General features: G+C 40.8%; 1 long non-coding RNA gene across 1 annotated transcript in view; it reads left to right on the top strand.

Annotated features, from left to right (window-relative positions):
* LOC116959804 overlaps positions 1-21,017 on the top strand; it is a 33,778-nt gene extending 12,761 nt beyond the window's left edge. Inside the window, exon 3 of the long non-coding RNA XR_004406046.1 lies at positions 20,918-21,017. This is a non-coding gene — a long non-coding RNA (uncharacterized LOC116959804). The remainder of the gene's footprint in view (positions 1-20,917) is intronic.
* The last annotated feature ends 5,905 nt before the right edge of the window (positions 21,018-26,922 follow it).

Below are 26,922 nucleotides of genomic sequence, written 5' to 3'. Positions count from 1 at the left end.
ATGGCAGTGTAAAAAAATACAAAGTTCAAATTTATTTCTGGCTCTGAGGCCCTAAACCATGACTATTTTGTTCAAGTTGTGAGTTCAACCGTGAAAGCACTTTGGGTCACCTTGCTACCAATATAACTCACTGCTATTTTCTCTCATTGTCTCATAAAGTATGGCAGGTGAGGTTTCAGTTCTGCTTTACTGTTCTAGCTCTTTGCAATTCTGAAACATCCCTCTCCTAAAATGTTTTCTCTAGTCCCCTCTGTAAATCAAAAATGTTTCCAACTCAGCTTTTGGGTCTTTTTTTTAAAGATGATAGCAGTTGCTGCAGAAAGTCTGACTGACAGCTCAGCTGGCCCCACATTCTGTCTTTGATGGTGTCTAAAAACAACAAGGATATTTATTGAATCCCTGAAAGATACTCTACTGAAATCTTTCCTTAGCTAATACTCAAAAGGACTCAGATGCCTCAAAGCAAATTAACAACCTGAGATGTCAAAAAAATCTCTTCTTATCCTGAACAGTAATTGCGATGTCCCCAGTAATGAAGGAAAAGACCAAGACTTAGGCTAAAAGTTAGATCCAGCTTCAGGCATAAGTACTCCAAAGACTGCTGTAACAGTGTGCTTATAAGGACCTTGCCATGTGCCGCCCTGCCCAGTCCTGCAGCCTATCAAGCCAGACCTCTGCAGCAACCGCTGATGTGGAGGCTTAATTTAATTCAAGATAGTTGAAGGCCTCTTTCCCTTTGAAGGAAAGACAACTTGATATGCGCTGTGACACAAGATAGTAGTCATGCTGGAGCAACAGATGTGTTCTTGTGGGAGGTGGTGGGTTTGCAGCTCCCAGATCTCTTATACAGCATCCTGTGCAAAGACTGAGCCAGTGTTAGGACCAGCACTGCCCTGTAAAAGCACTAGTGAGTCTGGGGAAGCAGGGTACAGTATGGGGTGAGGCACTGGAGGTGAGCAGAGAGAACATGGGAGAGCATGAAGACAGCCATGGGATGGGCTCTCACCACATGGAGGAAGGTAAATGTGCTTATTTTAGAACAACTTAGAGCCCTGAATTTGAGTTTGGCAGGTGGCCCAGTTTTATTTCAAGCCAGTCTTTACAGCACACATTCACTGCTCACCAGAGAAGGAGGAGAATTTTCTTCACAACATCTGAGCTGACAGGACCAGCTGGAAGCAGAGAGAGTAGAAAGTGGAAGGGGGACTTTGAACTAGTCTTCAACTGGCCTGGTTGATGGTGATAATTTCATTTGTTCCTTCAGCTCAGAGACTCTGCAGAGACCAGTGTTTCATCAACATCCCAATTTGTCTTTATGATCCTAGGGCAGAAATCTGTGCTCCTATTTTTTGCATTGACCTCTCAGGGTTTTTGGTGGTTTGTTTTTTTTTTTTTTTTTGGTTTGTTTGTTTGTGGGTTTTTTTTTGGTGGTTGTTGTTTTGTTTTGTTTTGGGTGGGTTTTTTTTTGTTTGTTTGGTGTTTTTTTTGTTGTTTGTTTGGTTTGGTTTTTGGTTTTTTGCTTTTTTTTTTTTTTTAGAAAGGGCATGGGAAATTGCATGAGCTATAACAACATTTGCTATTTGTTATCCTCCATCTCATTCCGATTATGGCTTGCATCTTCTGCACACTGGGGAAGTCTGCATAATAGTTTCAGTTCAGTTGTTAACAGTAATTATTTTTTCCAGCCTCTCTTTTGATGTAAGCTGAATAGCTTGGCCTCTAAGAGATGTAATTAGTGATTCTTGCAGTTTGCTATGGAGTGGGACAATTGCATCATTAAATTCAAGATAAGTCTTAACTTGGTGTTTCAGGCACTCACATAACATGTTACACAACAAGGGAATAAAAGCTGTGTGATCCTGCCCTTACGAACTTTGCCCCAGTTGTTTCTGCCTCTCTGCAGCTTTAATACAAAGGTAGAAAACACGGATTTACCATTATATGTGAAGGGATATCAGCTGCCCAGATAGCATCAGCTGGCATGTCCTTGGCTTGTGTGACACAGAATGAAGCAGTGCATCTCTTCCCACTCCCCTTGCCCTTTTGTCTGTGCACGTAACAGAGCCTGGATATAACATGTGCAGCAGCAAAGGTGAGAAGCAATAGTAACTCAAGAGAAACAGAAAAAAAACAGTCCCAACTTATTTGGAAGGAATTGTGTAAGGGGAAATCAGGTCAATCATTCAAGAGTATTATCATTCACTTTTTTTCTCTCAGCTTGTTCGTTGTCATCTATGGAAACCCAGTTACTGTACTTGAATTTTTTTTAGCACTTACTATCAGTGAATCTGAAAACTCCTAATGTTATTTGAGCCTCAACTCACTCATGTAAAGTAATCATGATGTTATTAATAGGAATACCTATTCCTTACCTCATAGGGAAACCAAGCCACAGAAATTGTGATGTTATCTGTGTATGGCTGTGCATAAAATAAGTGGTAGAGTGAAGAACTGATCCCTAGTATCATGCTGCTTTGCCAGTTCCCTACCTTCCCATTTTATCCCAGTAACAAAACCAATCGCAGGGGGGAAAAAAAATGAATTTTATTTAGTAACATTGAAATCTACTGTTTAAAATATTATTTACTAATTTAGTTTAATTTTATTCAGCACCCTTCTTTGCAGATAACTAGGGTTGATTTTAAGGTAACGATTCCTGAAGTTTATTTATAATCTCCTTAAAACATCCCTGCATTGGGACTGTCCTTTCCTCAAAGTCATATGGCAACCCTGTGACAAGGCAGTGTTGTACCTGCACACAGAAATCCTAACACTGCCACGATGATTGATAGGACACTGGCACAGAGGAGACAGGAGCACAATTTTAACAAATTGCAGTCCTGTCTTAGTGTCAGGACTGTATGACACTCAAAAGGAATGGCAACTACACCAAAACTGAGCACTTTAATTTCTGTCTCCCTGCCCTGAAAGCTAATACATAGCTGGATGGGTATCTCCAGTATTTCTTATCAAACCATCAGTTGTTCAAACCACGCAAAACACATGGAGTCATTCTTTGACTGTTCCCTGAAGTGCACCAACATATCGTATTCTACAACCATAAGACAGTTTTACTGAGGCTAATGCCTTGTCCCCCTGATGTTATCAGAAAGCAGAGAAGTGAACAGAAATGTTCTCTTCTTTCATTATGTTGCCTTTTCCCACTTATTTTTGCGTAGTGTATCTCTTGCCTAAATACATATTCTGAGATAGCCCCATTGTCTCTTTTTTCCCCCTCTTATCTGTTTTCCAACAGTTTTTGCTCCCTTTTCTCTCCACTCTCCATTCCAGTTCTTCCCTTTAACGTTCCTAGAAGAATATCCCAGATATCCCAGTGGATCCTGTGAATACTGGGCCAGATTTAAAATTCATTTTAAACAAAGACAATCTCTCCATTTCAGCAATAGACAAAAATAGCATAAGAAGAACTGGAGTTTGGCATATCTGGTGTCTTCTTCCAAAGCACAGATCACACATTGGAATTTGGCAGCTCTGTCCCATATTTTGTTTTTTAACTTTGCAGAGATACAGTCCATTGGTAGGCCTTGTGCATGTTTCCCCATTTCTGAATTAGCCAGAGCTCTTCTAATTTTAACACCCAGACTCTCTCATAAACATGTCTTATTACAGCAGTATCAGTATTTCCTTGAAGATAATATCCATTGCATTTTTGGCTTTCTTGAACAACCCATGCCTTGCCTAAAAACCTGTAATCAATTTTTGAAGATGTCTTTTTACACTCAGTTAATTTGTCTATTATATCTCGTGTATCAAGCACTTAATTCCTCATTCTCACTGTGGCCATCAGACGAGAGAAACATATCGTCCCTCTAAAACTTGATACCGCAGGGATCAAGCCCACCTTCTTAGGATGATTTATGGGATACACATGGCTGTACTCAGGTGGCTGATCCTCTGTTCCCCTTTCCCACCATGGCCTGTCCCATCAGTGGATGCATATTGTTGGGATCTGTGATGGGAGAAGGACTGTGCACTGTCTCTCTTCCCAGCTTTGGTTCACATGATCCTTCTATTCCATCAAGGTTTGCCAAAGAGAAAAAAAACAACAGGTGGAAATCTGATTAATCTGGGAGCAGAGGCTGTCCTAGTGACATATGTGAAGAGCAGCTCCCCGTGCATTCCCAGGAAGCTCAGCTACCAATAAATGTTAATTAGTTCATTAGCATCCCCATTAGTGTCTGACAGCATGTGATTAAGCTGCACATAGCACAATCAGGAAGCCAGTCAACAAGCTAGGAGGAATTAAAGTCACTCTGAAGAAGACTGCCAGCAACAGGGCATTGGAGGATACCACTCTACAGTGTCCACACAAGTCATGACAACTTCTGCAGGAGGGAAAGGGAATAGAGGTCCCACCATATGTGAGGGAACATGAGGTCAGTGTTGCTTGCTTTGGCAAGGCTGGCTGGGTTGATCTCTTCTTTCTCAATCCCTTCTTTCACCATATCTCTCAAAACCACAGATCTCTCATTGATTCCCAGCATGAGGCATTTCCATGGAGGGCACTATCCATCTGTGATGATGAAGGCTGTGACCCACCTCTGGCCTTTCCCTCTCTCATTAAGGCTCAAGGACTTGCAGCTCTGAGCAGAGTAGCGAGGCACAAATGCAGATAGGTGTTCAGCAGAGCTGGCCCACAGCACAGTTGGCACAAGAAGAGTATCGCAGACAATGGAAGTGCGACTGCCCTGTTGTTTTGGTGGTTTTGGCCCTGTGGCTGTTGTAAGTCGTCATACTACCCTAGGATCACCTAGCATGGGTTTCTGTTCGTATAAAGGCTTCTGTAAAATAACTGGATCAGGAGTTTTTGAAAGCACAGCTGTGGGGATTATTCATCCATTCATTGCTAATGCAGCACTTTCTTACACCTGTATCTTTTATTGCATTAGCATAATTTTGTTACTACAAGAAGTCACTACCTAGTAATATTTTTTCTATTTTTTGTTCTCTTCTATGTGGTGAACAATGTTGCTGATGGAAGAACCATTTCTCCTTATCTGTGGTACAGATTCTGTGCATTAGCTATCAGCCATTACAGGACATATCCTTGACCACCAGACTAGAAAATAGTCTGGACTTCTTTCTTTTTCACAGAGAGGGAAAGGTGTATGATTGATTGCCTTATAGCTTCTCAGTTTCCTAGTGCCTGCAAGGCTCCTCTCCTTCCATGAGAGGTGGGCAGGATCATTGCTTTTCCGTGTGCAGGCTGTTCTGCTTTGAACAGATGCTCCATACCCAGGACTCGGCAGCAAAGACGTGCAGAGGTTACAGATGACACTGGCAACTGGCTAGGTAGAGCCTGCTTGCACAGGCACTTACACCAGCCATGGTCTGCCCTGCCTAGTTAATTAATCCCTCACAAAGCCACCTGAACCCCTGTTCTGGTTGTCACCATTTCACACTCCTTCTCAAAGCCAGAGGGCATCACCTTCCAGGTCAATGCACATGTAGGCCCAAATCCAAAGGGTTGCATGGCAAAATCCAGAGCTGAGAGTCTTTGGTGTCCCTTTAGGACACGTCCTCCACAATAGCTAGAGATTGTTTTGTATAAGTTATTTGACAGTCACCTAGGGAAATAACTTCTCCATTCATTGACTATTGCAATGACTTTGCAGTTTGTGAGAAACCTGGGCTTTACTGATTTGAATGATTCATTACAGTATCCTCACCTCTTAATTTTTAATAAAGTGGCTTAAGAAAGTTCTAGTAGCTATGTTACAGCCTTTTTTTCCCCAGTGTGGCTTAGGCACTATTTTTCCTGCAGTTTCCTTTCTCTGATGAGGAGCATAGATCGTCAGTTGTATAGTACTGTGCTAGGGATACATCCTTCAGAAATGTGAGAAATAAGCCAATTACTGTAGCAATTATTTTAGACAGCCAAAGAAAGCTGCCTTTGCATGCCAAGCTTAGCTTTCTTGACAAGTCATTAATATTATGTTGGCAAAACCCTTATTTTTCTTCTTAATCTATATTTTTTAATTCAGTGTCCCCATTGATTTTTCAGAAGACTTAGACTGGACTAATACAACCAGTGTAAAATCAGGTCACAGAGTTACACAGAGGAAACAATAAAAAGCAGAAGAAACATGAAAGAGCATATTGTGGTAGGGTCTGAGTTCCTATCGCTGCCTGTAAGTAAGGCTGCCTGACACTTCCCAGATAAGACTGCTTTCTGTTGACTGTAATTATATAACCCTTCAGCTGTTCAGGATAAAACTTGCCTTGCTGGGTGCCTGGTGAAGATAGATTTCTTCTTCTTTTTTTTTTTTTTTTTTTTTTTTAATACCAACAAAATACTCAATGACAGAAGAAAAGCCCTGGGGAGGCTTTCCCTAGTATTCACCCTCTGGGACAGTAAATTTCAGAATGGCATCCTATGAACCAGGACTGTCCAGAAAAGACTCCTTAATGGTTTATGTTATATGTGGCTATTGGCATAAGCAAATAGAAAAGCTGCCTGCTTCTTTAACCTAAGTAGAAATGCCCTGGCTTTGGAAACCTCAGCCTCATTCAGTGACCTGCCCATTTTAAGAGACCACTGTTTCTGTGATGGTATGTGACAACTTCTCAGTTTTGCAAGGTAGTGCAGTACATTGGATCTTTTTTCTTAAACTGAGAAAAGCAAAGGTGAGCAGCTTTGTCACTAATGAAGAGGAGAGACTAAACCTCTATATGTATTTTCACCCTTGCAAGAGATGCCTGTAGTCGATGCTGGGAGCTGCAAGTGCAGTAGCATATCTTTGGTTGAGTAGGCAGCCCGCCTTTGCGTGTTAGCTTCACAAGGTGGCTGTTCCTTTGTGCTTCAAGACCAGTGCCCCAAAAGCGCTTTCTGACTTCAACTGTCAATGGGTCAGATCCCATCTGTCCTATGTAGAAGGATGAATTGTGTAATGAATGTCACCCTACCCTGAGCCTCTCCATGACTTTCCTGAGCCATCACCCACATGTATACTCACATTCATTAAGGTTCATGTCAATCCTTCAGCTCACCCATACCCACTCTTGGTTCATTGTGAAGGATGGATCCTTCCTGTTGCTGTAAATGCTGCCTACACCTCTTAGCTTTGGCTCCCTCTGCAGGAAGCGAACATCAAAAATGCTTGCCCCGGGGATCTGTGATGGGGAGAGTGCCTGAGGTACACAACACAGGAATAAGCCACAGTGGCCTTAGGGACTGGTCATCACTTCTCCGAAGTGTTTATGGGTTATATAAGTGGATAAATGACACAGTGCCTTTGGAAGAGACTCTCACATCTCAATTTTATTAAAAACTGAGGAAAACAGTCATGACACAAATGAACTCACTAAAGCACTTTTTCTAAGCATGACTTCTGAAGCTAAAGAGATGCTGAGCTTTCTTCTTGCATTCTCAAGGAATTCTGCAACAACTGGAAGTCAAAAACATCAGGTTTGTCCTTGTATGAAGTAGAAAATGTTTTCTTTTTGAATTCTGATGTCCTGTTCAAAGTCATATTTTTAATATGACACACAGTGGTGGAACTTTGCTCGTATGCACACTATTGTCAGTTCTACCAAATCAGCTAAATAAAGCTGAAAAATCAGTCATAGCTGGACTCAGAATGCTGGTCTATAAATACACCCTGAGCTGAAATTTCTGTTACTGATAGCAGTGGTAAGATTTGCCAGATTTTTAATAATTTTGTAGCTTTTGCCTTCAAATCTTGATTTGATATTGAACTTTGGGACATAAAAACTTTGAAATGGATGCCTTAAAAACATTCATCTGTTACTTTGATTATCTTTAGATTTTTTTTTTTTTTTTTTTTTTATTATTGGGCACTTAGAAACCTCATCAATTTCCAAGTTTCGGGTAGCATTCCTTCCAGAAAAAGTTGTGGCTTCTTAACTCTTCGGGTGAGCGGAAGTGAATTGAATGCCATTTTCATAAGAGGGTAGTTGATGAAATTTCCAGGTTTTGCAGTACTTTAGAGAGATTGTTCATTGTGATTCAGTAGCAAAGGGGAAGATTAACTTTTCCATTTGACATGGCGTGCTCCACCATTCAAAGTCTCATTTCACAGTCTCTCACTGTACCCTTTCAAAACATGCTGTGCCGGATAGCTTTGGAAAGTAGAGCCAATGCCTTCACACAGACAGTTCCTCTCGTTGGATTAAAGACATGCATGCCTGATGCTGTGACTAACACTTCCTACCTTATGTCCTGATATGCAACATCCTGTTTGGATCATTTCTTGCTTCCTTTTTCTTCCTCCTGTAGTTATGTAAACAGCTTTTGGCCTGTTAGGGTGGTTTTGGCTTATTGAATTCCAAGCAAGCCCATGGCAATAAATACATGTAGCTCATATTTCCTTCTGTTGCTGTCTGATTTCTACACCTGATAGAAATCCCGGCCTATTAACAAAATCGTCATTGCGTGCGCTCTATTTTTCCTCCACAAGAAGTTGTTATTGTTCCTCATAATAGCTAATCTCAATCACATCCATTGTGTGACTTGCTTATTTAATGTCGTTCGGTTTATTTATAGCTCATTGGAAATTATCATCAGCTCCTCCCTCATGCAGCAGAATATATGATCATGGAAGCTGGTTCACAAAATTGCCCTGAGCAGGATGACTTGCAGAGGCGCTTACATTAACTCTGCATCCATATATCTGGGCAACACAAGATCTTCCTTGGCTAGAATTTTCCTTGGAAAAGTGCAGTGGAAATGCACTTTCTACACTTCAAAATATCATTGCTGTCTGTGTAACGTCTTTGGAGGCTGTATTGATTGCATATTGGAAATACCTGAGCTGAACATTGTGTTTACTTCTCTTCATTCAATGTATAAAGGTGCTTTTGGCTAACAGTTTCTGTGTAGACTTTTCTCCTTAATTGCAGAAGGATGCTCATATTGAGTCAGAACAAAGACTTCTCTAACTCAGCATCGTGTCTCTGATACTGGTCAATAGCAGATATATAGAAGAAGACAGTAAGAGAAAGGGCAAATATAAAATAATCTTCCTTCTATTGCTTGATGCCTCAGCTATTGAAGCATCAACAGCTGGAGGTTCTTGGACTGGGAAGTTTTATTCACCTCAAAGACTTAACTAGAGCATATGTTAAATAACCCTTTGTTGACCTCTGCGTTAGTGAATACATCTAGCAAGTTTTTTTAATCCATTCATGCTTTAGTCTCCTCAACACCTGTGGCAAAGAGTTCCATGGTTTAACTACCTGCTGTGTGAAAAAGCACTTCTTTTTGTTTTGATTTTTTTTTTATATTTACTGATGGCTATTTTGTATTGGTGCTCTTTCATTCTTTCATTATGAGAATCAGTGAAGATCTGTTGTCCTTTTCCAAACCGTTATAATTTCATAAAGCTTAATCTTATTTTCCCTCGGTCATCTCTTTTCCAAGTTAAAAGGCTGTAAGCTATTTCCATAGCTTTGAACAGACCTTCTTTTGTCCATACCTTTTCTGAAAAAAAAAAAAAAAAAGCTAAATTAGAGCCCATTCACTTTTATGTATATTTAGAAGTGTTTTTCTTTTATGTGACACAATGATCTTAAACTTATGTTTCATCTGTCATTTTATGTTGCAGCTATTCAGCATTGTGAAATCCCTCAGCCACTTTCTGCAGTCAGCTTTAGAACGGATTTTACTAAATCATTTTTTATCATCACAAAAAGTTTGTCACCTACATGTGCACCTCCTTTTCCATGCATCTGGAACTGTTTCACAAGTCCCAGCACATAAACTCTGGGATTCTTAGTGGTAATTTCCCTTCATTATGAAAAGTGACTGTTTGTTCCTATCCTCCTTCCCCGATGTCATAAGCACATTTTAATGAAAAGAGCTCCTTCTTTTCCATGTCATGATAACTATATTCCTTTAAGAGCTTTCTCTGAGATCTTACTGAAACCTTAGAATGGATCAGTGAAGCAGGGGTGACCTCTGAGAGCTGGGGATTCAGATTACAGCAGAAAAGCATCTGGGTCAGCTGGAGGGAGCTAGAGCTGCTGAAGGTCACAACCAAACAGGTGGAGAAAATATTAAAGAGACTTAAAATTAGGTCTGGCTGAGAGAAAACAGGTTGGAGAGGCTAAATGATCAGCCCATATCAGGTCTTGCTCAGAAAGCTAATTCAGATTAAGCCATGCTATGTGAATGCAAAGAATTACATTAAAATCATGTCACAGAAAAAGGATTAGATGACTTGAGGGAGAGGCTGTATGTCTCATTCCTATTTGGCTGTCAGTTTAAATCCAGATCAGGGATGTGTTGCTCAAGACTTATTAGCATCTTGTGGCCCATCTGAGTACAATACGAATCTCTATTTGCAAGCCCTAGTCATCCAAATGGGGACAACACAGAATTTCCTCTGGATGTCTGCTTCACCCCTGGGCCAGTTGTCACGACAAAACCTGATAGTGTGTACAGATGGCATTGTGTCCTAAAATGCCATATTAGAAACTGTTCCTCTTTGGGTGGCAATTAATTCAGAGGGGGAATAGCTCTTTGGAGAGATAGTGGAGGTGGGTATCTTAGTTTGTCACACAATAAGTATTGAGGAGTCAGAGCCCAAAGCTGGTTCTCTCATCAGTCTCTTAGTGACTGGATAGGAGGAGAAACCTCATTCCCAGCCCACCAGCAAATCCATTTCTAATGGGCTTGTACCAATGGCTGAAGGCACACAATTTTTGGTTGGTGAGATCTTTCACTCAGACTACTCTGTTTTCGCTTTATGCTACTGCTTAACTCTGACCCAGCTGATTTGTACATGTTGCATCACTTTGAGAGAGAGATTGAAAATTGGTTTTGGAAAATATTTGGAATTTTCTCATCGTTCCTCAGCCTTGGATTTTTGGATGTGTTGCATACCTGGTCCATCTTTGTAAGGGTACATGGAGTCTGCTGACACCTAATTGTCCTTCTCAGTAGTAAAATTGTTGTATTTAATCAAATGTAGTTATTCCTCAGACTTCCACTCACTCAAACTGCTCTTTCTGCAGTGTTAATATATATTTTAAAAAGGCAAGGAAACAAAAATAACACATAATCTATTTGAAGCAAAGTAATATCCGACAGGGAACTTGAGTTATAAAAAAAGATATGTTTTAGTTGACTGAGACAGGACTTTAACCACATATCGGAAACTTCCTTTTATGTTGTTATGTGACCAACAGAATTACGGGGAAAAGAACTAGCATTTCTTTGTAGTCTTCTCATGTTTCATCACAGAAATGCATCTGGTTCATCACTGAAGAGATGTTTTTGCTGCATGAGAAGACAGAGTTCATTATGATGTCTTGCTGTGCTGTGCTAGTGGTGACTTCTGTTATGCCATGCACACAGCCAAAAACTCTTTCGGTTTGGATGACTTCAATTTAAATTTCAGATAACAAAGAAAAAGAAAATTTCCATGTCAGAGATAGTACAGTGTGTGTGTGTGTGTTTGTCTCTTCTCAGACTATTGTGAAGTCCCAGGAGGTTATTAGTCTAAAAAGTTAGACAGATAGACCCATGAGTCTCAGCAGTTGTCTTCACTGTTTAGACTGTGTCTAAATTAACACTTCAATTCGGCCAAGTAATGAGTTTTTTAAGAAAATTATGTGATTGTCTCCACTCATCACCTGTTGGTTTGGTTCACCAAGTGGCACCTGTGCACAGGAATGGGATTTGCTTTAGAGAAAAATAAACAGGAAGCTCTGCTCCAGCTGTGCACCAAATGCCCTCCCATCCTTACTGGGAAACATAAAGGCCTGGAACAGTTACTGGTCCTTGGGACATCTCTGAACCACAGACATGGTAGGATGATCAAGTCCACGAGTCCATTGAGTAAAGGTAGTTCAAAGTAAACCCTCTGACTCAGGTATAGCGTAGACAGAGAAGCCTCATCTGATCTGCTTCAATCACCCTAAATTAGTTGCTCATGCAGACAGTTGCTGGGTACCCCAGTCCACGGTCAGCAGCACTGCAGAATGGACAAAACCAGACATCTTCCAAAGATAGATCACCTCTGTCTAACTAAGACTTCATGGCATGGACAGGAGGAGCAGCCCCTCGATGCCTCACTGTGTGGCAGGGCACTGCCTTGCTTACTGACTGGAGGTCAAATAGGTCATCCTCAGAGTTCAGGGAGCAGGTTGTCCTCTGGTCCCATATACCTGCTTCCCAGGTGGAGTCAGGTTGGTTGAAAACTGAGTTTCCAGTGAAAAAAGATTTTCAGTAGTAAGACATATTTTCAGCTGAAGGTGCTCTAGCAAAACTTTTGCCTAGAACATTTTTGTCCCCTACTTTTCAGCCTAGAAAAAAGACCTTCAAAAACATCCTTGCCATCTTCTCTGCCTTTATCCCAACACATTTACTGATCAGTTTTCATTGGGAAGTTGACAGCTGAAGTTGAAGATGCCCATTCTGGGAGCATCCTTTCACTCCCACCCACTGTCCATTTACTCACACTTTCCAGGAAAAAAAAAAAAAAAAAAAAAAGAAAAAAAGCTTTGTGTTTGGGTGGGCGTGGGTGGGTGTGAGTTACTGGAGTAGGTGGAAGGTGAGAGGGACAAACTGACAGAGGGAAAAAGGATGTTTGAAAGAGTGGGCAACCAAGGGACTATTTAAAGGGGAAAAAATAAACGTGAGTTGAAGTTTCTGAAAAAAAGGGCAGAGAAAAGCAAAAATGCTAGAACTAATAGAGAAAAGGGTCAAAGGAAAATCAATGTTCAGATTGAAGGAAAGAATAAAACTGTAGGGGAAAAATAACAAAAGGGGTGAAAGCCTAGAAGAACAGTATTAAAAAAACCACAGTATTTTCATGATGAGAAAGCAATTTGGTTTTACGTGTTAGTGAATGAGGTTGGCTATGGTGCCAATTAGTTTCTGAGGGCTTACAACTTGTCCTCATTTTTTGCTGCACTTTTCCTCTTGCCTCAGATGCAGTTTCATTTCATGAGCACAGCTGTAAGTCTCTTTTCTCTTACTGGAGTTCTGGGAGTCATGACCTGCCGTGTCACCAGCATCTCACTGGACATGCAAGGAAAGCCATGGGGGCTGTTGAAAGCAGGACAGACGGCGGCTGTCTTCAGGCAGGGCTTCTTCAGCCCCCATGCACATTCCTCAGCATAAAAACCAAATTGGTCAGGGTCCAAGTTCATCTTTGCAACTGCTGACAGGTTCTCAAATGGCATTATTGCAATCCGGGGCTTCAGAAATTATTAAATTGGGGGGATTGTTTGTTCTTCCTGCCTAGTCCTTCAAGATGGAAATGTACTGTTTTTCAGAGGAGTTGATGTGCTTTCTGTAGCATTTTCAAATTCTGGGGAAGGCATCATTTTTCACTGAAAGTTATGAGAATTTTAAGATGAATTTCAGCTGAACACCATTCAGACACTTGAGTACTCTGTTTTTCCTAGGGGTCACTTAGAGGAGAGGTCTTCCTAAGGCCACAGGATGTTGTGCAGAAGGACAACAGGAGCAGTAGTTCTGAAATAATTTTTTGGCATAAGTAATAAAAATAAAGTTTTAACCAAAGAAAGGAGAATCTTCTCACATTTCCAGCTACACAGAGCATAACGGCCCATTTTCAGAGCTCTCTGAAGGAAGTGGTGAGCTTTACTTCTACTCTGCATGTGCCACAGTGCTGTCTCTCAGCCCTCCTTTTAATCTGAAAGCAAGGTACCCTATGACTAATTTTTTTAGCATCAAAAATCTCCTTAATTCCTGTTACACTGTAAAACATCAAAATTTCTGGTGGGACAACAGCACAAAAAAATTAATTAAAATAAAATAATAATTGGATAAAAGTGGAGTTTCCTTGTGCATGAATACTCCAACAAAAATCTTTCTGGAGAGCATTTTTATTAACAACAACAATAATAAGAGTAATAGTAATAATAATAGTAATGGCAAAAAAAGAAGAAATACATTTTGCATTTATACAAAAGAATAATTTCTCTAGATATTTGCTTCCAAAAGTTATATTCTTCCAGTCCAGGGACATGCACTTACATGTTACATATATATCTAATTAAATCTAAGCATCAATTCTCTCATTTCAGATATCTTGTATTTTTAATAAACTGTACAAGAATAATACCCATCTGACGATAACATGGAGATCTTTCAGGGGCAGACTTTATTAATCTTTATTCCTTCCAATGAGCACTTAGTCACATGAAGAATGCTACTTAAATGAATGAGACTTGGATGGAACTTCTGCACCTCCACAGATAATTATGCATAACTCACGGAAAAAATCTTACCAATGCTGTCTTTATCCCTTCTCTAACCGAAGGGGATGGCTGACCAAGGCATTTATAAGTCACATATCCAGATCTGTAAACAATGTCTGAAATGAAGATTTTAAAGCCACCTTCTATTGGTTTTGATCCAATTATGGGGTGTGTATGGTATACATGCCTGTTAAATTAGCCCTTGTGTTGGCTCCAGCTACTAACATATAATTCATTCTGCTTATCAATAATGAAACGCTTTCCCTTGTATTAGTGGAAAACTGCCATATAATATCAGATTCTCATGGTATAATCATGAGTTTTTATTTTCCATCTGACTTTGAGCCCCTCAGAGTGCCCTTGCTGGCTCAAGTGGTCAATATATCTTATAGGTTCTGTGTTCCTTCATTTAAATGTTAACATTATTATTATTATTATTATTATTATTATTATTATTATTATTATTATTATTATTATTATTATTATTATTATTATTATTATTATTACAACATACTGGGCTTCCTTCTTCAATGTCAATCCCTCATTGACAAGAAGAATGGATGTGGCAGGTTTAATAGAAAATTTCCAAAGTCCTCACTTATACAAATATTTATGTCTTTGTTCAATGCTTATTACCCTTGTGTTTTTTAGATTCGGGGAAGGTAAATGATTAATCATTGTTTTAACTGCTAAAAACAACAGTAGCATCAAAATCCTTTGATTATTTTTATTGTGTAGTAGATTCTTAGAATTTGATAGTTTTTCAGTGTAAGTCAAATTCTGCTCAAAACTAACTGCCAAATTCTTTTTACATTGTAACCATACAGGTATTACACTGGGTTGTTTTTTGGTTTTTTGGTTTTTTTTTTTTCAATTCTAGAGAAGTTTAGATACCTGCCTTTTTCTCCATTGATTTGGCTCTGACATTTTAGGTACTTATCTCAGCATAATTATTGACTTACGCTAAGTCAACCACAACAAACATGCAAAGCTACACACCCACATAGCAATTTCTGCCTGGCATCCTACACAAATGGCAAATGCTCTTTTGCCTATTTATGCCAATCACCTAAATTCTTCTCACTAGTTTGAAGACTATCATAATTTTTCCTTTCATCAGGTAACTAACACCTCTGCATTGCTGCAATGACAATTTAAACAAGCACACTTGCCCATCAGTGCTCAGATTCACTTTGCGTGGGCGCTTGTGCTCAGGTGGAGATGTGAGTGGGTCTAAGTCTCAGAGAGGATTTTTCTGGTAGCAGTTCTCCTACATGAGTCAGATTCTACATGGGCCTTGAGAACACAGGTTGAAAGCCCCTCCTCTAACTTGATTCTGTAAATTTCCTCTACTTTTCTGGCCCACATCTGTAGGCAGGCATCAGTAGCATCTGCAGAGGATGTCATGACTCCGTGATGCAAAAGAAAGTAGTTAGGAAGGACATTTGAAAGTCAGTAAACTATGTCTAAAGAGAGGATTCAAATTTTGTGGCAAGGACCCGCAAATGAATATCAGATATTCATTTTAAAAACTAGCTCAAAATTTGCCTCAAATATCTGTTCCTTAACCATACTTGCATGCTCTCTTTTGAAACATCCCTGGCGAGCAAAAGGAAATCTGATTAAAACAGTGATTTTGCTTCTCATTTGACTAGCCCATTACCTGGGTTCAAGCCTAGGGACTGTTCACCATCGGAATTTTGTTGCTTGAAGCCATCTTGATTTTGCGTTCGAAAAACATTTGCAGATGTAGTGAAGAAGTGCCTTTCCTGCAGTGAACACTCTTTTCTCTGTGCTACTTTCTTGTTTTCTTCACAGTCATTTTTCTGTTTTTTCAGGGGCAAACAGCATTTAGCACTGAGCATTAACATAATGTTTTCTAAAAGCACTTTCCATGATTGAAGACACCGCTGCTGGATTCCTCACAGTCCTGCTTGGTAGCCTTGTAACAAGCTAAAAAAATTAAAAAGTAGGGTAATAGAGAAATCTGCAAACTGACATAATTCCCCACGTTAATAAATATTTCAAGTCATCCCACTAATGCTGCAATTTTCTAAGAATACCCAAAATCTTTCATTAATGACCTCTGCTAATGCCTTTTCCTAGCCACAGTCATTCCTCTCAGTCACACTAATAGCAACACAACAGACAGGACAGTAATGGCATTCCGGGGGCTGCAGCCACCTCAGCCCTGCTGAGGCCTTGCACCGGGTAGAGTGGGCTGGAGGAAGCCAGGCCGTTCCCCTTATGATGGCCAGGGGGTTGCCGTCAGCTGGGGATGCCTCTGCTGGGGCCAGTCAGCAAAGGAGGGGTGCCCATGAGAACTGGGATGATCCAAAGAAGGGGAAAGGTAGGGCAGCCCATGAGCTGCTCTGAATTATGTGGGGGACTGAGGTCACCCGTGGCCACTTCAGCAACCAGGAAACTTTGTCCCCACATTAGTTGCTGCACTCAGGATCATGGTCCAACATTTTTACCATAGTATTTACCTTTGATGTTAGTTTTTCTACAGCAACATCTCCTAAGAGTACAAGGAACTAGGAGCAAATGTCATCTGCATAACAAAGTAAAGAAGCATCCAGATTTTGGTAACTATCACTCATTCATAATTTCAATCTCTATATACAAATAAATGAATTCTGAACTCTTCCCAGAAACATTTCTCATGCATTTTTCTGGTATCTGTTGAAAATGTAGGTATGCTTCTACCCCCATGGAGGCCACTGAGGTGTGAAAACTATCATCTGACATTAATTTGGAGGAAAACGCTGCTGCTCTGTCAGACACTCTGGGACACGTTCATGTGGACCAGAGGGGAAGTAAAAGGCTGAGGGCTGCAACAGCACCCTGAATAGGTCCGTGCCTGTCACTGAGTCTGGCAGAGGGCCCTTTGGGAGGGCCTTTTACTCTTTAGGAGCTTACTCTGCCACCAGCACAGAACTCACTGACTCACTGCTGAGCCCAGCGTTCTCTGAACACAACTCACCAACTTTTCTTTTGGAAGTGCCTTACCTGTTTTTCAATAGCAAACTTGCCAGGGGAGACTTTGGGGTCACCACTAACATCAGGACTAATAGCTCCGCCAACAAACACGCATACTGTCAGCCATTCCCCAAACTACCGTTTCCCTAAGAGGTGCTCTCAATTAGATTGTGTGCTGTATTGCCCATGTGTGGCCATCACAGGGGGGCGCTGGTTCTTTGCTGTGCTTGAGCTGATACCAAGCATTAAGTCATACTAGGTCAGCAGACTGATGGGGCACAACAGTACTCTCCAAATCCTTGCAGCAGAAATGTCTAACCTGCAGAAATGTCTAAGTTGCCTGTGTGTGCAGAAGACAAACATGACACTGCTCCTAACGTTTTCCAGCACTATCTTGGTCATGCAGGAAATTATTGACAAACAGCTCCAGATTATGCAATTACAAACGCACCTAGTGTGCTTCTTGTGCTGCAATGCCTTTCATCTATTCACCATATCAGTATCTTTTCAGACAGATACCAAACAGTTGTTGTAGGTGTGTTTTTTCAAAGAGGCTGCTGGTGTGAACATCTTTTCTTGGTTCTCCAAAAGAAAACCCATAGATTTGTAGCTCAGCATGATTGGTTTCTTTCCCCAATTTACAGTACTAAAAATAGCTCAGAAACAAGGAACTGAAAAAAACCTAGTAAACTGAGTTTTTCCTCCACGTTCTCCTTAAATATGCAGAGTTAAGGGAAAAACTGAAGGAGCAAAGTTTAGTCAAAAGTAATGCAATATGATGGGTGCTTTTGACAGAGATGTCAGATATGCCTAACATCAAGCCAAGGTGAAACCAGCTTTGCCTCTGTGCTGCATCTTGAGGGAGGAAGAGATTTCAAATCTTAAGCTGACTGAAGGACGTCCTTTTTCTCTTACTCTATACTGAACAACTTTGGTGCTTTAACACATATTTTGGGTATAGACGAAACAGTGGCCAACTGCGGTAAATGATAAAAGCCATTAAGGGTGAGCAATCAGAAACGCAGAGCCCACTGTCTTTATTAGCATATGATTCCGAACAGTGGGCCACATCTGCAGCTGATAAAATTAATTTCATTGTAACCCAAGGACAACATTGGTCTGTTTGCTTATAGGATATGGACAACACTCCCACACATTCTTGAGCAAGGCACTAGAGAGTATCACAGACTACCACTTCCACTGTGGCTTTGACTTAATACTTTACAGTATACAACATGTGTATGTCTCAGGAGATCAACAAAAAAGTCAATACAGGAAAAGTTCTGGTTGGTGAGTTTCAAATGTTCCACTTTCAGACACATAATCTGACAAAAATGCTACCTGTAAAACCCAATGAAATGCTAAATGAAAGTAATTTTTTTTCTTGATTTTGAGATCAAAACCAGTAATTAATTGTTTTTCTTTCAATACTGCCCTTGATGAAGATTATGTTACCTTGCAGCAGCCTTAATCTGGAGTTTTTATAAAACTATTGCATTCCCTCCACTGGGTGAACTCTAAATGTTTAATAAATGTTCATAAACTAACCTCAGCACTTACCCAAGGAACAGAAAAATCATGCTGCTTTTCCAGTTTTACAAACAAGGGTGGGATCCTGGATGTGCCAGAGTCAATGGAAAGACCAGCTCTGGTTGTGATTCCTGATTGACTCCCTCCCCTCCAGAGGCCGTGTTCCTTACCATTCGTCTTCCATCAGGCTGCTGTGAACCCAGGGGTATTTTGCATCAGAAGAAGGAATCACCTTCACATCTAGCATTTCACAGAGCACTGTGAGTGATCAGTACAAATTTGGATCAGCCTAAAGACATAAACAAATAGCTCTTCGCAAATAGGAATGTTTCCACAGAAAACTACTGGTATTTTTGAAAAGCTGATCTAATTCTCCTCCAAGCAGATTTAGTGCTATAGCTCTTAAAAGACATATTTGGACTCAACCAAGTACAAAAAAGCAAGTTCTTTTCTATCCGCTGCTGAGTAATTAATGTGTCTAGTTTCTAAACTGATTTCTCTTAAATTATATATAGCCAAAAGACTCTGGTGGCCAAAGAATTTCTGTTTAAGCCTAAAAACAAAAAGTCAAGTTGGGCTGAGACTAAGAAATCAGATTTCAAAACACCCCAAAATTAGTTGATCAAAATTGCGCTTGCTTGAATTAAAGAAGAAAAATAACTTTTCTAACATATAATGGAGTTCCTTGGAGAGGCTTTTATCAGTCAAAATTTATGCATTTATGAAAGGGGCTATGTGGAAGTAAACTCTCCTAAAGAGTTCTCAGGCCAAATTTACTCTTGGTCAAAGATGATACAACTCTTTTGTGTCAAAGAGTTACAGTGGATGACACCTGTGATGCATTTGGCTCTTTGAATGAAGCTTTGGACCATCAAGGTAATTTTCAGCAAGCTGGTTTCCTATGGAATAATGCTGATTCATTCAAGCTAAAACCATTTGCAGGAAAGTGGCAGTTCTGAAAATTTTTTACCATCAAAACTTTTCAGAAGTGATTAAAATAAGTTTCAACATAATTAATATTCTAATTTCAGCATATTTCCATTGTGTTTAGCAGGTTGCCCTATGTTGAAACACAAGCCATGGTTTGAATTAGATAATTGTGAAAATTGGGTGGAAATATTTCAAAGATTTTGAAACAAAAAATATGACACCAAATAAGTTTATTTCTTAATTTACTCAAAAAACCCTTCCAGAATCCCAGGATTTCAGTTCTTGGTCTATAGAAAAATTAAATTTTTTATTTGATTTGTTTTTCCTAAGAAAAGTTTGGGTGAATAAGCCAGAAACATCAGTTTCAGAACACTGACTAATATATTCATTTGTATCTTTTTTTTTTTTCCCAAAAGAGCCTGATTAAGTTGTGAAAGAAACCACTGTCTTATAGTTCAACACCATAAGGAAATTACAGATGGTGAATCAAGCCCATGAGAATGTCTTTAACAGAAGGAAATGGGCCTGTAGCTTAAAAAAACAGAGTAAAGGTCTAAGAATTCCAGTGGGAATTCTATAGGATGTTCTCAACCCTCCAGCAAAAATTAGCACCATGGAAATTTCTGCAGTTGAAAGCTTCAAGACCAGTCTCAAGTTCTACTATTAAATATTAGCATTTGTGGTCATACTGTGTAGTACCTCCAACAGACTTCACACTGACTAAACAAGACCCATTAGTAACAAGCTATTTTTTGTGTTGACATCTTGGCAATTATTAGATCAGTTTGTGTCATTCAGCCATCTTCTGTTCCGAGGTAGCATGAGGTCATTTCTGCCCCCTCACGCACATTGGCACATTAAACCCGCTAAGAACTAGTTATCGTAGTTTGCATCTGTCTTCTAGAAGCAGAAGGTGGCCTGGAGCGTGTTCTTCCATCGTTGTTTGTTGGTTTATCATCTCTTGGTCCTGAGAACACTAGCTTTAAAATACAGACACATATATGACAGTCAGATACATGTTCCTGCTATGGCCCACAAGGCAGTATTCTCTTGTCTTAAAAACTAATTCTAGTCACAACTGAGCAACTCCACTAGCATTACAGAGGTAAGAAAGGCATAACCAAGACTAAATTAATCTCCATTTGTAATTGCCCTTTTCACCCATGTGCCTTATGCTACTGTATTTTGTATATTTGTATATTTGCATTCTCAGCATCTTTAACAAACAATGCCTGCATTCAACTGTTTGCCTTGTTAGAAACTGCAAGATGGCACTCAGACAGAACCTGCCTCATCCTGAAGGACCTTGATCCCACCCCAGTATCCTGTTAAGCAATCGGCGAGCTCCTACCTGGGTTTCAGTATGATCGGATGTGATCCTTCCACGGTGGCCTCGTGCCAAGGCTCGATGTGTTTTCCTGAGAGTACAGGTAATTCCCCATCTCCCTGGACTGTCCTCAGCAAGATGATGATCAATGCTTGCACACTGACAATGCAGTGACAAAATGGCCTCTCAACTCCCTCACTCTCCGTTCCGTAATTTGTTACTGTCCTTGTCTGTTTAGCGATGCATTTTATAGTGGAAGCTGATTCATTCGGGCTTAATAACGCAGCCAAGCTGTTTTCTGGCATGATCCCAGCATAATCACTGTAATTCCTTCTGTTTCCAATATAGGTCAAGTTATGCCTGATTCAATAAAATACCATTTTTAAGTAAGCATCAATCATCTTAGGGTGTATTAGTCTGTTTCATTTTGGTAATTGGTCTCTATCATTTTTGTTTGCTTTTTCTAATTTTCCTTGCTCCTTAATTCTCTAATCACATGATGGATTATTAAAAAGCTGAATCCCTGTTAAATAAGGTGACCATATACAGAAACTTCTTTGCCGTTCAATTTCCATTCTTTCGGGCTTCAGCATTCACGCTATCTTTGAGTTGAGCAAAGAAGTGAGTAGTTTTAATTTTCAATTATAGGCATAGAAAATACAAGGAAAGAAAGGGTCTAGTTGTAGTCAAATCTGAAATTGAATAGAAGTGGAAGTCATTTTAAAAATAACTGAACTAACTGAGAAGGTTTAGGGGGTCCAGGGACTGGAAATCTGATATCTTCTTTTATGGCGTATGAAGACTTTTGGAACGCAGAAAACGTCACTGGTGTTGAAGAGGGAGAGAGACAACTGTAGGTGCATGGGATTATACTTCTCGTTATTATTAGATGTGCCTGAGCCCAGACTTCAAAATGACAGACATACAAGTCAAAGAAATCAGTAATCAACAAATTAAAAAGAAATACTAACAGCTTGCTTTATTATAAGTGGCCTCAACCTAAAAGAGTCCTCTCTGCCACATGCAGAAGCTCCTCAGCAGATGAGGGTCCTGAATGTAAACACATTCAGAGGAAGCAGTTTTTCAGAAGGTTCCCAACATCCATGGAAAGGATGCGTGATAAAAATTGGCCAAAATTTCATTTTCTTTTGGAATGTAGTACAAAGATGTAGAAAGAGGTTGTATTTTCTATCAAAATGAAATTGAATTAAAATAATAAAAACTCAAATTCAAAATTTAAATGAATTTAAATGTTAAATACTTTAATTCTACTGAAACGCTTCAATAGGGTTAAAACATTTTAAAATATAAATATATTTAGTACATGTACTGATAAATATAACATTCTATGTAGCATAGTATTAATATATTAATATGAGTCAAAATTAGGTGAATGAAAACAATGCAACCTGAATTAATATCAAGGCAAGACAAAACCAAGCTATTTATGACTGTTGCTTGTTGAACATGTGAAAGAAATCGGCATATTTCTGTGAAATTTTTAGGGGGAAAGCACATTTTTACAGAAAATGTGTATACAGATGTTTTTTCAAATAGTTTAGCTTATACAATGCAAACAAGTTAATACTTAAAATAATCATGAGTTATTATTATATATTATTTATTCTTACTGGTATGCCTGGTGCTCTTGCAGCTCCCTAGACCCAGAAGAAAGGGTAGTACCTTCCCAGGAGAGCAGCTGGAAGATTTTAATCCATGACAACCTTCCTACTCTTTCCAATAACTTAAATGTAGAGCAGAGGTCTCCCTCCTTCTTGTGTTCTTCAGAGAAACAACGACACATCCTGCCTGTTTTAAAAGTCTCAAACCAAATTACCTTTAAGGGGTGTGTGAAAAAAGAAGAAAAATGAACCCGATGGTCACTTTGCAGCTAAAACTTCACACTCTTGAAAAGGCTGGATGAGCTGCAGCTGTGGGACCAAGGCAGTCTGAGTGGCACCAAGCCCACCACAAACACAGGTGGAGAAACTTAGATTAGGCAGTCTTTTATATATGTATATGCATAGGCATATATAGGACATTGATATTTATGCTTGGGGATGCAGACTGATGGTGGTTGGGAGAATATTCTCAGTTGGCCAGTCGCTCCATCATTATGTCTTCCGCCTGCCTCTCATCCTGGGCACCATCTCTGGTTGGGTGGACCCCCAATGAGGGGGGAGCGTGCGTGCATGGGGAGCTCCGAGCCGTGAGCAGTGTGCTCCGCAGGACACTGGCACTGCTGCTCAGCCTGCTTTTCACTGCAATACTTGGCAGGAAGGGAGGGATCCTCACTGTGCCCATCACAGGGCACTGCAGGGCCATGGTCTGGGCTGAGCCATGGAAGTGCTGCATACAACTGGATGGTGTTGGTGAACATCACGTACCTGAGATTGGCTAAACGGAGTACTGGATCCTGCCTAGTAGCAAGCTGAGTTGCTGCTCTTATTCCATGGTATCAAAAATACGGCTGCGTGGCTGGTTGTAGCTTCACCTTGAGCGGCACAGCAAGGCAAGGCGAGAGTGCCTGTGACCAGACCAGCAAGCAGGGGGAAAGCCGAAATGATTGGGGGGGTGGTGAAAGGAGCACCCGATCCTGTGGCCATACACTACACTACTGGCATAATTGTGCCCACTGAGAGCAGGGTGGCTGCTCAGTACAGAGGCATTTTAGCCAAGTGCTGGCTGGCTCTCAGCATCTTTTCTTCAGATCAGCAGAAGGGAGAGAGCTGCTCCAGGTGAGCTGGGGGTCTCCAGGGCACTGCTGCTCCCCAAAGCCATGTGCTCGGCTGAGGGAGGGGAGCGCAGTTCGGCAGGACTGCTTCCTGGGGATCAGTGAAACCTTACAGACCTGTGAACCAAAGTGTACAGTAGAGGAGTGTATGCTACCCTGGCTGGGAGAGAGCAAGCAGGGGCTGGCACCTCATGTCCTCTTCCCTCTGTCCGCTTTCTCCTCCCTTTACAAGCCAAGGCTGTTTAGAGACATCTTACATGAAAGGATCAGAGTCCTTCTCCCCAGCCCTTGGAATATCTAGGGCATTAGAAAGAGTTGTCAAGCACAATCACTCTCCTGAGCCACCACTTTTTTCCCATGTGTCTCTGTATCAGAAAAATAACTCAGTCTGTCCATACAGCTAGCAAGCCTGAGGATTGGAGCAATTCCTCCCTTCCCATGCTCCTCATACAGCTCCTGCCTGCCTGCCCTGCACTTCTATCAACAGCTAAAGAGGAAGGGCATGGGGTGGCAGTGAGGGGAACAAGAAGGAGTGGGAACAGAGCAAAGAAGTCATGCAAAGAAGTGGGGGTGGATATTTCTGAGCATTAATGATCTGACCCAGCTCCTGCACGAAACTCCTCATTCCATGTTTTCTGTCCTTATTTACGGATATTTCTGACAGTTAGGAAAGGAAACAAAGGGTAGATGGTGATATAGGACAAGTGTAGGGCCTTAAATTCTTACTTCTTCACAAAGAGAAAGGAGAATACGCTTTTTCTTTAGGACAGGATGTGTAAAATCTCTGGGAGTGGTTGTTTCGGCCCAAAGACAGTGTAGTAAATGCAGGCTGCCTCAGCTCAGCAGCTTGTTTGAGTCTCTCCTGCTCTAAGACAGTTCTTGCTATTTTTTTGGTTAAAACTTATCAGGTTAAGAAGGGGACGCCTGTTTCTAGAGTGGATCACCTCTTCCTCTTTGTGTAGAGCAAGGAGACTAAGGTAGGACAAGGCCTGCGTTATGCAGCTGTCTCTGTGCTTGATCCTGTCCCTCTGAGCACACGGACACTTGGACAAAGTGTCTGTAGCTTTTCCTCTGAGTTGCAAACTTCGCCCCTTTGGCTTGGCTGTTGGGCAGCAGGCTGCCAGCATCACGGGGCTGGTGCAGCGTGGAGGCTGCCTGGGAGCCTCCGGCAGCCATTCTCCAGGACTCGTGCCAGATGAGAAACCGTAGGTAGCATTTGCAATCCCAGGGACCCATCGGGTAGCAATTGTAATCCCAGGGCAGACTGCTTCTCTGACTCTGCTCTACACTGCCCAGATTGTTATTCTCACCATGCTTTGATACACTGATCCTTCTGTTCAGCCAAATAAGCCTAATGAGACTCCGGGTTCAGAGGCCAGAAACAATTGTGTTAATTTCTACACCATCTCCTGGGATCACTGCTCAAAGTTTCTGCAGAATTCATCCCATCCCCTAAAATCCAAAAAGGCTGTCCACAGCATATTCATCATTGAAACAAAATGGATGAGAAAAATATTTTAAATTAATGAATTGTTAGACTGTCACAGATTATTCACCCTGGTTTAATTCCATTTACGTCAGTGACTAACATTAATGATCATTTGGCCCATACCTTTTGGATCTGTGAGGTAAATAGCTATTAAATTCCATGCATGAAGTCAGAGCTGTCAGTGTGCCAAATAAAACTAATATAATTCTTGTCTGATTTCACATTTTTTCCTGGGTTGGTCTAGAAGAGACTTTTGCCACACTGAAGAGCAATTCAAGATGATATGATTTCTTACACTGATTAAGTCTTTGACATGACTTCTTGAGAGATCTACTCTTTTGGAGATAATAGCTGTTTTATGTAAGTGTGCTGTGATTTCTAAGTGCATCCATGTGGAAAAAAAAAAGGCAAATTCATCTCTATCAGGGACAGCAACTAGGGTTGTGAATTCCTGAAGCAGCAACCACTGGCTTTTAGTTAACTTAGAGGATGACTGAAATTAGAATATGAGAAGAAGTTGCTGTGGAAGAGGTTATTTAAAAGTAGTCAAGGCATGATTCAAATAACAAATGAAGTGGAAACAACTGTCTTGAGGAAAAGAAAACCTTGAACTTCAGACTTTCCCTAGCATTTTAGTTTATGCACTCCAATTCATGGAGGCTCAAGAGACTTCATAATTTCTCCAGAGTCTCTGCTTGTCTAGTGGAGCTTCAGTAAGTGGCAACAGCTTCTTGTTCTGGGCACTGAGTCTGACCCCAGGCACCAGAGGAGATGGAGGCAGATTTTCTCTGCTGTTTCACTGACATTCATAATAATGTGCATGTGACTGTGCGCCAAGGAATCAAAAAGTTTGTCTACGACATCAGTTAAACATGAAGGCTAGCCTGGTTTCCAGATCAGACTCATCTAGCATGGACATATATATTATGTATATGTATGTATATATATATTATCCTGAAGATGTCCCCCCTGGCAGGGTGATAGGGCACTCTGATCAGAAAGCAGAAATACTCAGGCTTGCTGGATGCTTTAGCCTGTACCCACCATCTCTCTTGCATGCACTGGGTAGCCTCTGCGCTGCCAGAGCTGAGCACACACCAGCCCAGCCCACCCGTCCTGAGTGGAGCTCTGCTGAAGCCTGAGGAGGAGCTCCCAACACAGCCAGCCACCTGGACTGCGGCGCTGGTGCAGTGCTAGTGTTTCTCAGTGCTGAGGGACAACAAGATCCACCGAGTTGTCTTGGTTTTCTCACCAGAGGGAAAGAGCGAAAATTGCCAGCAAGGCACAACAGGTTTTCCTCTTCTAAGATTTTCTGTCTCTGGTGCCCAGGGGACTCCACCAGAGGACTATAAGGGCCATTCATTATCTCTGTGCAAGACCTCTAGAGAAGTAGTGGGACAAGGCAGATATTCTCCAAAGCCTGGGGAAACCTGCTGGAATTCTGCATCATTTCTGGATAACAGTGTGGTGTTTGCTTGTGTTTAGAAGAAGCTGCCCTTTTCCACTCTGACCTTTACATAAAAAGGGACAGAATAAACCAGTTTCCAAAGATGCTATTACCACCTGGATTTCTTCAGTTCTGGCTTCTTTCCCCCATTTAACTGATTTTAATATGCTTTTTAAGTCTGCTATTGAGTATATTCGTCACAATTCCCAAATATTTTTTTTTGTAATTCACTGACTCGACTATTCTGGAAATTGCCACATTACGCT

The sequence above is a fragment of the Tyto alba genome, unplaced genomic scaffold, assembly GCF_018691265.1.
Source record: "Tyto alba isolate M040663 unplaced genomic scaffold, T.alba_DEE_v4.0 Super-Scaffold_22, whole genome shotgun sequence".
Lineage (NCBI taxonomy): Eukaryota > Metazoa > Chordata > Aves > Strigiformes > Tytonidae > Tyto > Tyto alba.
Note: the sequence above shows the minus strand (reverse complement) of the source record. Positions and strands in the feature narration are given on the sequence as shown.